Raw genomic sequence first — 11908 nt, forward strand, 5'->3', positions numbered from 1 at the left:
GCCTAGAGCATGGTTTGGTAACATTTTTGTCATGGAGCGCTAGATGGTCTTTTTCACTGCCCAAAATGAAGACCCACTGTCTTCACATTTGCCATGGAAAGCAACTGATTTCTACTTCATTGTGCAAGTAAACCATCATCTTCAGGTCTTGTATGTAAAATATTTCTGTTCCAGTTGTAGACCTTGATAATTGTGCAATACAAAATCATATAATATTCTTGCATTTGGTGTCAGCCTCAAGAAGAAAAAAGAGTAATTGCCTTTTGAACTTCCAGTGGGCGCATAGTTTTTGGTTGTTCCTCAAAATAACCTTCATTCTGTGGCTCCTGTTGAATAAGATGATTCATTCGAAACTGAACAAGGTTGAGGAGAAATAGTGCTTACATTAAAAAATCTTTAACTCTTTGTCCCCATTCTCTGACTTACTTATGTATTGATTATTTTGCTCTATCCCCACTATCTACTAGGATTTCTCGTATTTAAACCAAGATGAGATAGCAAGGGGAGAGATGCCAGATGTAGGTGATGGGGAGGAAGGCAGCAAATCACACTGCCACATGTGTACCTATGCAACAATCTTGCATGTTCTTCACATGTACCCCAAAACCTAAAATGCAATAAAATAAATGGCAAAAAAAAATCAAGATGGGAGACTAGGCCATTAGGAAAGTATTATTAACCACAACTTTCTTACACTTTGATCTGTCTTTTATTTGATTGTAAGCTGCTGATGGACAGTGATCATTAGAAACTGAATTTTGTATAGTACTAGTTTTATATGAAACTAGATTTTTATTGCACTCAGGTTATGTTCCTTTTACCTCCTTTCTTAATAAAGAGACCTTTTGAAATAAACTTTTTTCCAAGCACTGTTTCAACACCTCATCTGCACTCATGAGATAGTGCAGAACCCTAGCACAGTCTTTTCCATGTAGTCTTTTTTATTTTTTTGAGACAGTCTCGCTCTGGCACCCAGGCTGGAGTGCAGTGGTGCAATCTCAGCTCACTGCAACCTCCACCTCCCGGGTTCAAGAGATTCTCCTGCCTCAGCATCCTGAGTAGCTGGGATTACAGGTGCATGCCACCAGACCTGGCTAATTTTTGTATTTTTAGTAGAGATGGGGTTTTGTCATGCTGGTCAGGCTGGTCTCAAACTCCTGACCTTGTGATCTGCTCACCTCAGCCTCCCAAAAGTACTGGGATTACAGGCATGAGCCACTGTGCCTGGCCACACTAGGTGTGTTTTAAGTTTGTTGAATTGGTTGCTATTTTGCTCTCTCCTTAGATTATTTGCCTTTAGATTATTTATCTTTGGTATTTCATTGATATCAGGCTGAGTCAATTTGTATGGATATTTTTTAATGTGAATACAAATGTAGCTGAGATGATTTATATATTCTATTATTAGACTATTTTGTTTTGATTTATAACATGCGTTGTGCTATAAGTTTAACCACTGACCCCTTTAATTAATAATTGGATGCCTAGCATGAACAGATAATGAACTAGAATAGAAGTTTTTAAAATGAGGCCGGGCGTGGTAACTCACGCCTGTAATCAGCACTTTGGGAGGCCGAGGTGGGCGGATCACCTGAGGTCAGGAGTTCAAGACCAGCCTGGCAAACATGGTGAAACCCTGTCTTTATAAATAAAAATTTCAAAAAAATTAAAAATGTAATAAAGATAAACAAAGGTAAATGAAAGATTTGAGAGTCGGTTCAGAATCCGCCTTGGCTGACTCCCATATGAAGAACAGTAAAGTTGGAGAACTACCACTGAAAATCTTAGGTATCTACGTTATCCTAGTTTGAACCATGTGATATGGTGGAGAGTGCTGATTTAAGAATCGGAAGTCTTAATTATGGATCAGCTCAACTATTTTCCCTTAAATCGCCAACAGGAATCCTTTTTTTTTTTTTGCCATTATGTAATCATGCTTAACTTAATCCCTGAGGTGGCCCTCTCGTTTGGTTTCTCAGAAGTAAGAGGAAGGATGGTTACTGTTTGATTGACTGCTGGAGGTCTAGTTGGGACAATACACTTTAAATTTAGAGCATCTGAATATATTGTACTGTAAAGACAAGGACAAAACGGGTGATAGGGAAACAGAAAATCTCAAGATAGCGATCTTTTTATTTTTCTTTACTATGAGAACCGGGAAATCTAGTGTCATGCAGTGGTATAAGAAGCATTAGGACAAATAAAAAAGGAGGTGGGAACCTGTCTGGATGAGGTTAGTTCTCCCAGTGAAGTGATTCGGACCATCTTCCCTGCATGCTACGGTTTTTTCCAGACATCCCTCTTTTTAGTCTGGAGCAGGAAGAACAGTGTGCTGCTATGATCTGATAAATCACTGAGGTTTGAAAGTGTGACCCAGAGCTTTGAAGGTGTGACTAGAAGCTGTGTGCTAAGCTTCTAGCTAACAGTATGGTCAGAAAGGAATGAGTAAAATGTGTGGTTTCCCAAATCAAAAAGGCGTTTACAGCAATGCAGCCAGAAAATAAGCAAATTAATACTTCATATGTTCATATTTGTGTGTATGTGCATGTTTTGCACAAAAGTGAATTTGAAAGACAAAGTACCAGAACATTCAAACCTCTTCATATTTCTCTTCTTTCTATTTTATTATCTGGCTGTGATAAAGTTTAGGACTTCTGACTTTGTGCGCCTTTGATCAAAAGGCCAGGCAGGGAGTTTCAATTCTGTTTGAAGTTACTGTTATCTTCTGATGCTGATTGTGTTTTCCTTTAAAGAAGAAATTTGCCTTTTCCAGCAATTCAGAGCTTGGTAATAAAGAGAAAACAGAAGGAGCACTACACAAGTTGGCTTTCCAATTGTCAGTCTCATTCTGCCTCTTTTCAAAATTATCAACAAATCTTGATTTTATATTTAGTTGGTTTTCACTTTGTTTTAGTTGGTTTTCACTTTTATCCACTTTGTTCATTAAATGCACTTGTAGGCATCCTACCTCTTATATGTGCTGCAGTTTCAATAATGAATGAGACAGACTTATGGACTTTATATTGTAAGGGAGGAAACAACATGGAAAAAGTGTAAAAAAGTATGTTCTGCACTTCTCTACTCTCCATCCTGAGAACTATTCACCTTCTCACCAGCTATGTGGATGTAAATCAAAACAGAAAAATGCCTCAACATCACTAGTATCTGCATGGGGCCGCAAGATATGCAGCCACAGTTTCTCTAGAGTGATGGTAGTATGCTGCAGTATGTTTCCCAGCTCCTAAATTATATTTGTGTGCCATCCCAACCTGTTCTTCCAAACACTGGCACTCCAAGCCTCGTGGCAGGACAGAGAACCTAGCTCAGTATGTCAGGATTTCTGGACTGCAGTCCTGGTGTTTCCCCTATTAGAACCTTAGGGAAGGAAAAACAAAAAACCAAGAAAACAGTTACTTATTTTAAAGTGTAAGAAATCCTGTCTGTAGGGCTAACATTTCATTAGTCCTAGCCTATGAAGTGTGCGATACTTTTATTGAACCTAGGAGAAAAGTGAGGGTTGAGGTTTTGGATGACTTGCTCAAATTTTTATAGATAAGAACGATTTGAATCTTGGACTTCAAGTAAAACTTTAACATTTTATGAGAGCCGACCATATATATGGCAGGTTGTGGTTAGGTACTTTGAGCTAGATCTTACCTCATGTAATCCTCGCAGCAACCTTGGATGGCAAATAATATTACTATTTACTATGGTGAATACAATACTTAAAGAAATGAAGTAACTTGCCTGAAGTCACACATGGGAGCAAGGGGCTAGCATTTCAAGCCAGATTTGCCTGGTTCCAGAATTCATGCTTTTTGGCAAGAGTCTTGTTGGAAGCCTAGATCCTTCTGAATTCATGGTCCATCATGCTGTATCTTCAGTCAGGCTTGCTTTTAAACAGGAGTCAAGAATTAGAATAATGTTTCTTTATGCAAGTCAATGAACCTCTTCACTTTAGGTTCCTAATTTGTAAAATGGGGACAATAATAATACTTGTCAGTGTTGGGAGGTTTTAATATGGTTATATGCCCAGGAGGTACTCCAATAAATGACAGTGTCTCTGCCACCTTTTCTTTTTTTTTTTTTTTTTGAGACGGAGTTTCGCTCTTGTTACCCAGGCTGGAGTGCAATGGCGCGATCTCGGCTCACCGCAACCTCCGCCTCCCGGGTTCAGGCAATTCTCCTGCCTCAGCCTCCTGAGTAGCTGGGATTACAGGCACGCGCCACCATGCCCAGCTAATTTTTTGTATTTTTAATAGAGACGGGGTTTCACCATGTTGACCAGGATGGTCTCGATCTCTTGACCTCGTGATCCACCCGCCTCAGCCTCCCACAGTGCTGGGATTACAGGCTTGAGCCACCGCGCCCGGCCTCTGCCACCTTTTCAACAACCGCTATTACTATCCCCCAGCCCTCGCCCCTGCTGCCTACTTCCTATCTTTTTTCGCAGAACTAACTTCCTTTATTTATTATTTTGGCGTTGAGATAAAGGAATAGGGGCCATGTTTACTCTGATTTGGGATTGCCAAAGCCAATCTAGGATTGAGGGAAAGAAGAAAATGCCCAGCAGCAGGTATTCCTGAAGCGTCCAAACTCCACACATGAAACTTTGCCTACATTATTGAGTAAAATGAGCCTCTAGGAGATACTTCGTCTGGTGGCCTGCACATGATGATGTGGCTGACTTCAGGGACTACATGTCCTTGTATCAGCAATTTCCCCTGCTGTTCTGTGCCTCTCTATCCCACACTCCTTATTAACGACGATCACCTCATTTGAAGAACAATTTAAATTGGTTTCCTAGAACTGTAATGAGAAGATTGAAAAAGACTGAATCAAATAAAAGTAAAAGTCAATGAGAGATTGGAGTACATTCTGGCAGGGTCTGCCTCAGAGTAGAGCGATAAAAGTGATTTTTTTTTTTTTTTAGTCTTCAATATAGATGAAAATGTGAGTCCTTGCTGGAAGGTTTTAGGGATAGATTTACAAAGTGAGATTTTGTGGGCAAAACTCAAATAGAGAAATAACTTGCAAGTATCTTCTTGAAAAATCAAATGTGAACATTTTCACACACAACTGATGGAACATAAATGGGAATATCTTTTCTGGAAGGCATTTGGTGATATATATGAGAGTTCTTTAAATATATATGCCCTTTGACACCATAATTTATGCTTAAAAACTTTCCCTAAATTTAAAAAAATATTTGATCTGTATTCAAATGTATAGACCAAATATTTTTTACAATAGCAAAAAAAATGGAAACAATTTGAATATCCAACAGTAGGGGACTGCCTAAATAAATGGTGGTTTATCCGTGTGGGTAATAACTATGTATAATTTAAAAAATAACATTTCAGATGAATGCTTTTAAAATAATGGAATACATATTACTTATTAGAAAATAATAAATAAAAAATACTATATAAGGAATGATACCAACCTTAATAGTAAACATAACATACAGAGGAAAAACTGGAAGAATATATGCCACAATTTTATAGTGGAATTATGGATGTTTTAAAGTAATTTTAAAAATGCATTTACCTGAACTAAAGATAGATAGAAAAAGGAACTTTAAAAAAATAGTGACATATAAGAGAACACTTCTAACTGAGGGACTATTATTTAAACTAAGAGCTAAATAATTTAATCATTACACTTCTTTTATATATGTCTATATTTTTATACATAAACATTTTAGTCATCTCTTTTACCAGCAGTTTCTCTAAATAATATTAGTTTTTTGTTAATGATATTAGTTTTGTTTTCTCCAAAGATGTGTATAAAATTTACCTTTTCAGTCCTCAAATACTGATTTTGAACATTATTTTGCAATGAGGACTAAGTGGTTGGTTAGCTGAGATAGAGGAAGACACAGCTCTTGACCGTCTTTCCTTTCCCATCAACACCAGCTTTCATTATACAATTTCCTCCTATCACTTTGGTCAAGAGGTGGGGCAGAAATTTTTGAGTTAGAGTAGCATTCGAAGAAATTTTATTTCTGCCTTTCATGTCATAGCCCCTAATGGATCCAGACTGGAAAGGCCAACTTCTTTCTCATTTTGAAATCAGTTTTCTCCATCTGCACTACTGCATGGCACAGATACAGGTAGTATCCGTGTTATTTTCTCAGATCTTTCTACCGGATTATCCTTAGTCCTACTAATTCTAGAAATCTGGCACTTGATTACAAATGACTTAGCATTACAACAGGAAGGATAGAAAAGCATTTGCTATTGATTGTATTAGAGCTGCATTACTCTGAAGGACGTTTTAGTTCAGTATTCACAGAAAGTTATTTTCTCTTTCTCAATATGCTTTGATTTTTGCTTTGTGTTATCAAAATAAAGAATAGAGATTTGAGGGGTTAATTACTTTTTACTTGGGCCTAATGATTTACATATTATTTTACCCATCTTGAGCAATTCTATAATAGAAAATACTATACTTCTTTTTCTTAGGAAGTTAGGGAAAATGATTAGGTTAGAATATTTTATAAATTTAAAAAATTTAGAAAAGAATATGGTTACATTAGTTTTTTCATATTTCCCACTTCTTGGATATCATCTTTTTACATTGATTAAGAAGTAAAGTAAATATTAGATATTTATTATTTGATTATTCTTTTCTATACTGACCTTCATTAATAAATTGAATCCTTTGTGGACATTAATGACTGCCTATTGACAACTTTCATTTTCACATAGGCTTCTCTGGCAGCATAATACACTGAAAGATTATTTCTAAAATTATAATGTTCATAGAATCATTTGAGATTAAAAATACATTTATCTGGGCTTCAATTCAAGTGATTTTTATTCAGTACAACTTGTAAAAGGCACTGAATCTGAAATGCTAACCAATTCGTAATATTAACCCTCAAATAATTCTTTTGTAGAGTGTATATGGGATACATTCGGGGACACACTCTGATAGAGTCAAGTAGAGTTGAAAAGAATGCAAGAACTTTTTAATATTTATATGTATGTTGGGATACATGTAAATTTTTAAAAGGCAAGATTTTTTTTTTCAGAATTTAGAATTTTTGTTTGTTGAATTGATAGTTTTAAAGTGTTTCCGTGATTTAAGGTGGTATCAATTTTGCCTAACGTGTATATGTATGTTAAACATTTTGAGCAAAATTGGCTGAGTGAATAGAACTATAATCTATTGGTAGATTTTTTTTTCTCATCCTTTGTGTATTTTCTAATTATCATGGTTGTGATCACTAGAGGTATAAATGACTTTAACAAAAATGTTGAAAGATTTTTCATTTCTTCTCCCAATGAGGCTGACTCTACATGTTTTAGGCACTTAGTTAATAAACACACACCAACAGACACACAGACACACACACACATCTCTTAGCATTAATTCCTGGTGTGTTCCTATTGGCTGACATTTTAATTTTTCTTTTAACAGAAACCATCCTGTTGCAGGATTTGAATGCAAAACATATTTATCTTCTAACTCTAAAGATGAATGATCAAGGAGAGATTTATTTCACCCTGAGGTTATTGCAGTTTCCTTCAGAGTCACAATAGATTAAGGCCTGATGATACTCAAAGGCCTGAGAAAACTAATGACAGAGGTATATGTTTTAAGCATCTAAATTCACCTGTTTCTTATGGATTGTCAAACTTTTGACATTTGAAAAGAGATTCCCATCTGTACTTCTGGTTCTTGACTGGTAATAAGAAACTATAATGAAGTAGAGTAGTAAAAGTTTTTAAGTTGTTAGAATGTAGAAATGAATGAATTCTTTTAAACTTAAGAAGTTGGTAGAATGTTTTTATTTAAATCTGGTCAAGAAGAATTTGTGAGGTCTTGAAAATAAAGGAGAGACTAGAGTCTGAAGAAAATATGACATTTCCTAGAGAAATCAAAGTATCAGAGAATGTGTAAGAAATGAAAAATAAATGTTAAAAACATTTTTATTCAGATAGAAGATATTTTACGTGTCTTAAGTATTTACCAAATCTTAATAGCAATGACACAGTAACAATGTTTGAATCAAAAGGGGCATTTTAACTTTTCTATGCTCTCGCTCCCTTCAAATATGGTCATTGTTCAACTCTACATTGAGAATAACTTTTACTACTTTAACTTAGAGATAATCAGAGATACAACTTCAGACACTGAGGATCTCAAAAGCAAAAGGATGAATATAGTATTGTTTAGAGAAAAATGGAATTGATGAAAAGATAGAAAAGTTGCTTTCTGGAAACTCCCTCAAGGATGGTGGACCCATCCACATTTGCAGCTTCAGAATATCCACTATTGGCTGTAATTTCTTAGCATTATTGACTGCTTTTTCCTTTCTCTTCATGATTAGTTGTGATCACAGGAAGGAGCACACATGTCAGCTTAGATTTTGCTAATGTTTTGTGTCTACTGTCATGGGTGATTTTATGTGGGATGGACTTTTTAATTCCTATAGAACTATTCCTTTGTGTGGGATTTCTACAATGTGTGCATGTGATTTCTAGATTACAAATTTAAATAAACTTGTATGATATATTTTTTGTTAAAGTTTTAGAGAAGATTGTCTCTTTGTTTCAAATGGTTTCCCAGATCAAGTTTAGTAGTAAGCCAAGCTCTTCCCCTGGTGATTATTTTCCTTCTTTTTGCATTTAAAGAATTTTCAGTGCCCTGGTGTCTCATTGCAGTGACTCTTGGGATCCTCTGTTAACTTCTTCTGATGATGGTCACAATGTTGGTGACAAAGAGAGAGTAATAAAATGCACTTTCCTGTCTGAGTAGCATCAGTAATCACTGATTGTGCAGATATTAACCATGCTTCATCCATTGTTCCCCGTCTGTAATCAGAAAATGTTCCAGGTGACTTTGGCTTTTGTTGGTAATTTTTTTCTGGACACATCACAGTGTCATTTTTAACTTACTTAACCTTGACTCTGATGTTGTGGTGAGCTGTTTTACCGTGTATACATGGTAATAGTCCTTCTCATAGAGGATTTAGCAATACATGTATTCTGCCATTTGGGCTTGATTATTATGAATCTGAGATAACCATTCTTTGAGAGACAAGTTCAAAAGAAATTATGGTTTTCTCTTGACATTTCTCAAAGTATATAATGAGGAAATGGTTTAGTAGCATCTACACGTGCTATTACATAATATTAAATTCAAGCTTTATCTTTTGTTTGAATTCTTTCATATCTTTAGAAAAATCACTGATATTTTACATTCAGAAAAAAATACATATCTGGATCTTACTCTCTTTTCTGCTGTGGAAATTCCATCTGCTCCAATAATAATTGTGCTATCTCTTCTTGTTTCTTAGTTCAGATTTTCATATGCCGAAGACATGGAGTTAGATGTTGGCAAACTGATTTTTACATTGTTGCTTGTTTGTAAATGATGTGCTATTAAAAATGAACTAAATTGAAAACTAAGGTGTCACCTTCATAATTTTATTCAGATATTTTATTTATCCTACACTTAAGCTGCTAATGTTGAGAAATTTATGTTTCTATTTTTATGGTCAGTTCATTGAGGTGTTACTTTCTAAATGTCAAATTATTAATTAAAGTAAATTAAATTGTAAACAATATTGTATAGTCTATTTTAAAATAAATAAAAGAGAGAATGAGACCAACAAACATATGAAAAAATGCTTATCATCACTGGTATATTGTTAATCACTGGTATATGTTAATTTTGATGTCTTCACCACAAAGAAATGATAAATGTTTGAGATGTAGATAAATGTAGATGGATAAGCTAATTAACCTGATTCCTGATTTGATCATTACACAATGTATACATGTATTGAAACATCACACTGTACCCCATAAATGCGTACAATTATTATGTGTCAATAAAAATAAAATAAAACTAAAAATCTTTACACAACAGTGTGAAATGCTATTTCACAGGGATGCTGGACTGTTGCCAAAGCTGTTTCTGGTAGTATAATCAGACAAGCCAAAGAAGAGTTCGAGGGTATTTACTGGTCAATGTCAGTGGATCTTACTGCTAGTTTCTAGTTTCTCAAAATTAGAATCTCTGGAAGTGAGATTCATCAGGCTGTGGTTTCCAGGTGAATCAAACATCAGATTCACCTGAAAAACCACAGCCTAATGAGTCTCACTTCCAGAGATTCTAGTTCAGTAGTGTAGCGGGTTGAATTATGTCCACCAAAAGGTAGGCTCTAGTCCTCATCCCCAAGAATATGAACATGACCTTATTTGTGACCTCCTTTGGGATAAAGCATCTTTGCATATGTAATTAAGGTAAAGATCTTAAGATAGTACTAGATTATGGTGGGCCATAAGGTGGACTTAAATCTAATGATGGATGTTCTTTTAAGAGACAGGAAAAGACACAGAGACACAGAGGGGAATGCTATGTGAAGACAGAGGCAGGGATTGTAGTTACACATCTATAAACCAAGGAAGTCCAAGAGCATGGCAGTGGCATTGGAAGGGTCATCTCATGATGAAGGCGTTACGTGGAGAGACAGCAAGAAGAAGAGCTTGTTTTTACAACAGAGTCACTCCCGGGATAACTCTCTCACTCTCAGAAAGGAATTAATCCATTCTTAAGAGTGGAGTCCTCACGACTTAATCAACTCTTCAAGGTCTCACTTCCCAGTGCTGACACAGTGGCTATTAAATTCTGACATGAGTTTTGGAAGGAACATTCAAACCAAAGCCCTCCAATGGTAACATCTTGTAAAATTATAATGTAATATCATGACTCAGTTATTGACATTGATACAAATACAGAGTGACTCTACCACAAGGCTCCCTATTATCGCCCTTTTATAGCCACACCTGCTTCCTTTCCTCCATTCCTTGTTCCCAACTCCTCTGATTCTATAATTTTATCATTTCAAGACTGTTAAATAAATGAAATCATGCAGTCTGTGACCTCAACGTAATTTCCTGAAAATTTATACAAGTCTTTGTAGGTATCAACAGTTAGTTCTTTTTATTGCCGAGTAGGTATGGATGCATGACAGTTTGATTAACCATTTACCTACTGAGAAATATTTTGATTGTTTCCAGGGTTTTTTGTTTTTCTCTATTGCAAATAAAGCTGCTATGAACAGAGATAGAGATTTTTGTGTGAACATAACGTGTTTCATTTCTCTGAGATAAATGCCCGAGAATCCAATTACTGAGTCCTGTGGTAGTCATGTTTAGGTTTACAAAATATTGCCAAACTGTTTTCCAAAGAGGCTGTAACATTTTATATACCCATGAGTAATTCATTTTCTTTGCATACTGGACATCATTTGGTGTTGTCATTATTTTTAAATTTTATTCCTCTGATATGTATATGGTGATGTCACTAGTATTTTTTAAATAGTAGACTATATTTTTGAGCCATTTTAGTTTTACAGAAAATTTGAGTGAAAAGTACAGAGAGTTTCCATATACTCCCTCACCTCCTCCCAGTTTCTCCTATTAATATGTATCATTAGTGTGGTATACTTATTATAACTGATGATCTAATATTAATTTTTTCATGGTTTATATTAGTTTCACTCTTTGAATTTCACATTCTATGGGTTTTGACAAATGTGTGACATATGTCTACCATTACAGTGTTGTAAAGAATAGGTTTTTGACCTAAAAATCTCCTATGCTTCATCTACTCCTCTACCTCTTCCTCTCTCTGAGGCCCTGGCAAACACTGATTTTTTTTTTTTTTTACCATCTCCATAGTTTTGCCTTTTCGAGAATGTCATATAGTTGGAATCATACCTTATATAGAATTTTCAGATTGGCTTCTTTTACTTAGTAGTACGCATTTAAGTTTTCTTGATGCCCCTATAACTTGATACTTTTTTGTTTTTAACTGAATAATGTTTCATTGTCAGGAAGTACCACGACAGTTGATCACACCTGGAGAAGGACTCTTGGTTGCTTCC

This window comes from Sapajus apella, unplaced genomic scaffold (genome assembly GCF_009761245.1).
Source record: "Sapajus apella isolate SASKATOON/1434 unplaced genomic scaffold, GSC_monkey_1.0 scaffold86, whole genome shotgun sequence".
NCBI lineage: Eukaryota > Metazoa > Chordata > Mammalia > Primates > Cebidae > Sapajus > Sapajus apella.